This window comes from Mercenaria mercenaria, chromosome 18, assembly GCF_021730395.1.
Source record: "Mercenaria mercenaria strain notata chromosome 18, MADL_Memer_1, whole genome shotgun sequence".
NCBI classification, from domain to species: domain Eukaryota; kingdom Metazoa; phylum Mollusca; class Bivalvia; order Venerida; family Veneridae; genus Mercenaria; species Mercenaria mercenaria.
Window position 1 is genome coordinate 22,198,383 of NC_069378.1, and position 6,731 is coordinate 22,205,113.

Consider the following 6,731-nt stretch of genomic DNA (forward strand, 5'->3'; position numbering starts at 1 on the left):
ATTTTGTGAATTGTCTGCGGTCACAGTGTCTAAAAGACGATAAAGAGAAGAAGGCTTATATATTAACCTTGTCTTATTCCTCGAAGGATCTAAAAAAACTATTGACACGTGCCTCTGCGAACCTTTTCAGCTGAAAACGCCACCAACATGTTCAGGGTAATATTGGAATTTATGCCAATTTTATATAATTTTGCATCAATAAACTTTGGTTCACATGGCCGAACGCCTGCCGAATGTCCGGGAAACGCGTGAACAGTTTGCTGCTGTGGTCACGCGCGGGAATTGTACTTTCACATAACAGGCACGAGGGAATAGTACAGATAATCCCTTTTAAAAATATTCACTTGTATTGCCTGTATGCATGATGTCAATCAATAGCTTGACACAATTACATGGCCACTGAACATAAGCTTATGGCGTGATATGAGTCTGGATCCGGAAAGCCTTTATATAATTTTGAGCTAATTCCTTGCTTCATGCTTCATGTCACAGTATATCTGTCACAGTATATAAGAAAGTATATTGTTTTCTGGTAAGGTCTTATGATGATAAACGCTTACAAAGTTTGTGCGCCGTTAAATGTGTTCATAATTCATTTTAACACAGCCACATGCTTTGTCATTTTTACGAAATTTCAATATCTTTGGAAATATCTATCTAACATGACCTTTTACTGGACAGTATCGATTTTAACTTAATTTCACAACTCAGGTTCACAAAGCATCATTTTACTAATGCATTCCGTGTGTACGAACCCGTGTAAATGGATCGAAATTTATTCGTTACTGTGACATACAAAGTTTGACAAAATAAACATCGTTTAAGACATTGATTAAAGTTGTGTGCTTTCATGGACGGCAATGCTTAGCCCTGTTATTCATAGAGAGAAACAATGCATACAATGAAGCGTGTTAAAATTTTCGGGGGTTTTATAGAGTGAGGTAGTTAAAGAGCCCATAGAGAACAATTTTCCTGGTCACAGTTATATACCTAGTGACCCATGTTTTTGCCCCCCCAGTGGCTTAGGACTATTTAATATGCCATATTGAGATGACCCACACGTGTCGGAGCCTTTTGGTTTAACTAATCATAAATATCTTCTGTAGATGGAATTTGTTTGATCAAATTGAATGCTGCTTTTAAAGGTCTAACAATACTAAAAGAACCTGCGTCTAGTCGAGTAACTGCGGACAGGTTGTTGAACAAATATACACTAATTTTTCACTTGTTATTGCCGCAAAGTTCTATTTTAAATATGGCGTTTGTTTTAATTTCATATTGGATATATGTTTTAAATATTGGTAGAAGGAAGAGGACAGAAGGTTGTATTTGTCGAAGTAAATTCAAATTTTAGTATGAGTAGTGCTACCAGGTCACAACAGAATTATTCTGATGTGATTCTGCAGTAACCTTACAGTAAGCAAATATGTCAAGAGAAGTCCTTCTTAGGACATACACGACACCTCCTTTTCTCTTCATTTTATGTCAGTTGTATCGTAATTCTTTAAAATGAGGTTAGAATATATACTCTGAAATGGGGCTAGCTATCTGTGGCAGTTCTGTGAAGATTGTCAAATGATATAGAATATATAGGGAATACCATTTAGGTCTGTGTGACCTATACTCTCATCATTTTCTAGACTAATCACACTTCTCTACATGTTTACAGTTGATAATACCTTCATCTTCGTATGAAGTTTTCGACTTAAGGGCTTTAGTTGTACACATTATATGATAGTGGTATGAATATTAAACAGTTACCATCGTTGATTTTATATTCATTTATGCAATTAACACAATCACTTTCACTTTGTATCAGAAAGTGATCAATCAATGCTTCCATTTTATTGTTACATTACTGGAGCTTTGGCAAGTCGTTCACTGCTACTCAGTTGCAATCCCCCATTAATAGTAATGTACCAGTCTCGTCATATATTTATAAAAATGTTTATATTATTCTGTAGTAAGTGATATTCAAATGGGTAGAACGAATTGGGCATCTAACGTTAAACAATTATTGGATAGTTACGGGTTTTCGTATGTATGGGTTAAACCGGATATTGTGGATCTTAAAGGTCCATTACTAAAACCCGAATGAGTATTATATGAAAACCAGAGTTTGTAGCTGAGACTTCCTATTTACTGAAAATATGGCCCACTGCATCAGATCTGACCAAATAGTCATGAATATGTTCAAGAATAACTAACAAATAAACAAAAAATGTTGCCTATGTCAAACCGAAAGTATGTTTTCCGACTGCTTACGAACCCGTCGAGCATCTTCGGATATTTTCGGAAGAATCCTCCGAAACGAGACTATAATTTATAAATAGATGCAAAATATATTATATGCCCAAACGATAACGTGATTTTTGCAAACTTAGCACATGGAATTCAACAATTTTGTAACTCACGAAACCTTCATGAAAATCATTCTTATAATACAGGTAATAAACAGTTATACTACAAGTTTGCGGGAGGACAATTCAGGCCCTTCCCGAATAAAAGTGTTTTTACAACTTCGTCTGCAAACTTTTTCAGTTAATCTCTTTTCAGTATAGTTTTAAGAATATAAATGAATAACTGTCTTACACTGCCGAAACAAAATGTGATTGAAATTTACCTAAATAAACTGATTTATGTACATATGGCTACATTAATTTAATAAGATTTTAGACATTAAACACATTGTCTTGGCCTAATATATGTCACTGTCAATTTTAAACATAAATTTTGTACATTTCATATTTTTCGTGCAAGTCGTGTATAATTACCATCATGGAAATACAGTTATTTTGTCGCGCGTCTTTAAACGGATATTCGTTTGAAACAATCTTAAAATCACGTGATCCCGAAGAATTTCCGACCGATTACGGAAAAACGATAAACATGAAAGTAGGACAAAATGACCCCCAATGTCAGTCTAAGAAAATACAGAAACAATCATTTGTTTCTCTGTTCTTGTGTTGATTTCAAGGGAATATTGCACGGCTATCATAATGTTTAGTACTATATTACAAAATGTGTAGTCTTTTTTTAAGATTTATGTCTATATTCATTTGTCTTTATTTTGCACCTTTAATACGTTCCATATTGTATTCAAGAATAAAGTGATTGAAAACTTTGTACAAAATTGTTACAATGGTATTAACAATAAGAGATGCTTATGTTCATATAAATTGTTTAAAACGACATTTTGAATTTGAAAACTATTTAGATTTCTTATCGCCTAAACTTAGAATTGTACTTTCTCGTCGCATCAATTAAGAATTGAAACTGGCCGTTACATATATGGCGCTAACAGGGTTGATCATAACCAAAGATATTGCTTATTGTGTAATAGCGGCGATATAGAAGATAAATACCATTTTACCATTTAATGTCCAGTATATGACACTATTAGGAAATTGTATATCAAGCCATAATAATTATTATCGTCGACCTAGTGTATATAAATTTACTAAACTAATGCATAATACTCAATGTTCAGTTATAACGAAGCTTAGTAAATTTATTTATAACGCTTTCGTTTTACGAAAAGGTCTTTCTGTAGCTATACAGTAGGTTATCGCAGCGATAGCACATGTTTCGACAATGTTAGTAACTGTTATTACTATCGTTCTGAACCTATTTCATACGCTAACACGTATGTACTAATACAATAATATCTGCTATTCAGACGTTGGTGAACATAATGTAATTATCAGTTCATGGTTCGTTTATAGATATTTGCATGCATTACCCACATTGCTCTGCAACTTTCTATATGCGTATGTTTTATCACCTTCATGATAGTATGGTATTCATGTATTACCAAGCTAACTTTGGCTCACGTTTTAACTAAAAGTGTAAGTCACTCCATTATGTAACACAATTGTTTCGACACATCGTGTTATCACTATAAAGGTATTATCTATCAATATAGAGTTTAATATGCTATTGACATTACCTTCATGTTTACTACTATCATGATCTGCTGATGTATATAGGTTTTATACATAAATACATAACTGTAGCCGGAGCTATGGTTACTTTGTCATGCAATCGCATCAGTGCTGCATATATCCACTTAAGGTACATCTCTTTTGTCATAGTATAACTGCGGCATATTTTACCACTTTTTTTTAGTTATTTACACTCTCCGTATCTCTTCACGCCTTGTTTTTCATTTCTACAAGGTATGTTTAGGTATGTTTAGGTAATATGTATCCGTGCTTGTTCTCCGTTTGTCGCACGTGCTTGGTTAGCCTTACTCTTTCGTTTCGGTAAGGTCCATCGCATTTCTATATTTTCTTTCTTAGTAATTTTATATGTTAGTAGCTATTGGTATCGTTAATCGTTATCACTCGACATACTATTACATTTGTATTCGTGTCACAGTATTATACTCGGCATTTTTATTAGCATAGCACCGCCTTTAATTATTCAACTAGTCAGTTATCTAGGTGATTATCTATGCTAGTACTGTACCCATTGCTGCGACGACAACAATGTTCCATTTGCTTTGCATTCATATATTGTATACTTCAATTATATATCACAAATTACGGTTGCTATTTTAGTTCAACCCCTATAAGCACATGTATTTATTTCACTATCTGATTTTGTTCACCGTCCTTAGTGACACATACTATATACTGATGTTCTGTTATGTCTCGTCATATATGCATATGATACTTTCAGCGTTATCACTGCTTTTAGGGAGTATAATAGGCAATGTTATTATAAACACCTCGTCGTTGTCGTTGTCAGATAACAACACATTCCATAGAGGTCACTAATTGTTCAGGTATCTGTTTTGCTTAACCCGTTTATAACTTGATAAATCTGTACTTCAAACATCTGCATTAAGTGATGAAACCATCATAAAAACTTAGTAAGTGGAACTAAAACACTGCACGGTCCTCTGTTGAAAATAAATAGATTATTTCAGTAATTGGAACCACTGAAATAATCACCCTGTTATGTCCAAACCGTCAGCTGAAACTTTGCACTCTTTCCTGCTGATCGAATGCTTGTACTTTTGAGATATATGTTAATACATACATCACTTACTATACTGAAATGGCTTAAAAGATTATTTTTAGTGCATTAATGATGATCATAATTTCCATGAATCATTTTGTGTGGTATGCTATTCGGGTTGTCATTGATATATAAAATATCTGAGTTTATACAACTACATTTTGTGTTGGGTTTTAGAGTCACACCGACACAAATTAGGTGACATGTTTTCTGATGGTGAAGGAAGACCACAGCACGGATAAGCACCTTGGTATGCGTAAATCTGTTGAATTGCTTTCTCAGAAGGCCTGGGCAAGTACAAATATGCTGTTTTGATACACAGATCATTTTTAAGGCGAATATCCTTTTGTTTCCAAGGGTATTATAGCCGCCAACGGAGGTCCGTATGGGTGACTACTCAAAAAGACTGTTAGTAATTCTAGTTTGAAGATAGTGCATGATAGAGAAAATCATTCCAGGCCTCAATTTCAACTATGTTACTGATCGCAGTATGTGTAAAATACTCCTACAAAATATCCCAAATTTATGAACATCTTAACCGATTTGGAAAAAAAAACGCAACAAATTCTATATGATTTTTTTCTGATGCTAATATATTTCTTTTCATTATATATATTATGTACAATCTTCTTGAGACGACAATGTAATAAAATGGACGGAATAACAACACAATGGCAAGAGTCGAAAGCTGATGAGTGCATATAATAATTTGTTAATTCAAGTTTAAAGTGAGACATTGACTTTATAAACTATTACTCACTAAAATCGTCATAAGTTTGCATATTCTTCATTGTCTTTAAAGAGTATATAAAACTATAGGTTTCTGCACAGTTAATCTGTAAACAGGTAGAAGAAAATTGACCATAATGGACAAGATAAAACAGCTGAGACCCATGTACATAAACTTTTTACAACATTGTATATAGTATACCCAGCTTGGGGGAAATGTTTCACATATTTTATATCTGTCTTAAAATTGATTTCATGCTCTTACATTTGCAGTTGCAGAGAGTTATATCTCTCGAACCTTAAAGAAACGTCATAAAATCATTAAGATATTTTTCCAACACACTGTTATATTGTTCTATAAAGCAGGGAACAATGTATATAATGCTGTAACTCTTAAAAGGTATATGGTTTACCATGGTTTAAGCCTTGTTAACATACTGGTGGTGCACAATACATTTTACTCCTTAGGTTAACATACATCTTTTTGTGGTCATAAGTTCTATGCTCATTTTTGATGAACCTATTAAGGGATTTAAAAGACCTTTTCAAAATATCATATAATTTATAAAGAATGCATCAAGCATTTTACACCACCTTCAAACATTTATTCAGTTGTAGCGTAGTTGGCAAAATTCTTTTTTAAAAAAAAAAAAAAACCCGCATCTTTGCCGGCGTATAATTATTGATTATTTACGTTAGACTAACGTCTTTCATAACTGACCCTCAAGGATGTCCAGAGTGACTGTCTTAAAAGTTTCCTATATAATGGATTGAAGCTCCATCTAAAACATTCTTAAAGTACTGCAACGAGGGCTAGAGCACAGAATATTGCTCGTATGGAACCGCTGTCTGTATTCATCAACATTCGGAATTCCTTCTTTGTGAAAATGAAAACGTAAGATGAGAATATTTACATGCAGATGAGCAATGCCTTAATTTCTGCCTTAAGTACAGCTGGTATTTTCTGACTCCTGTTT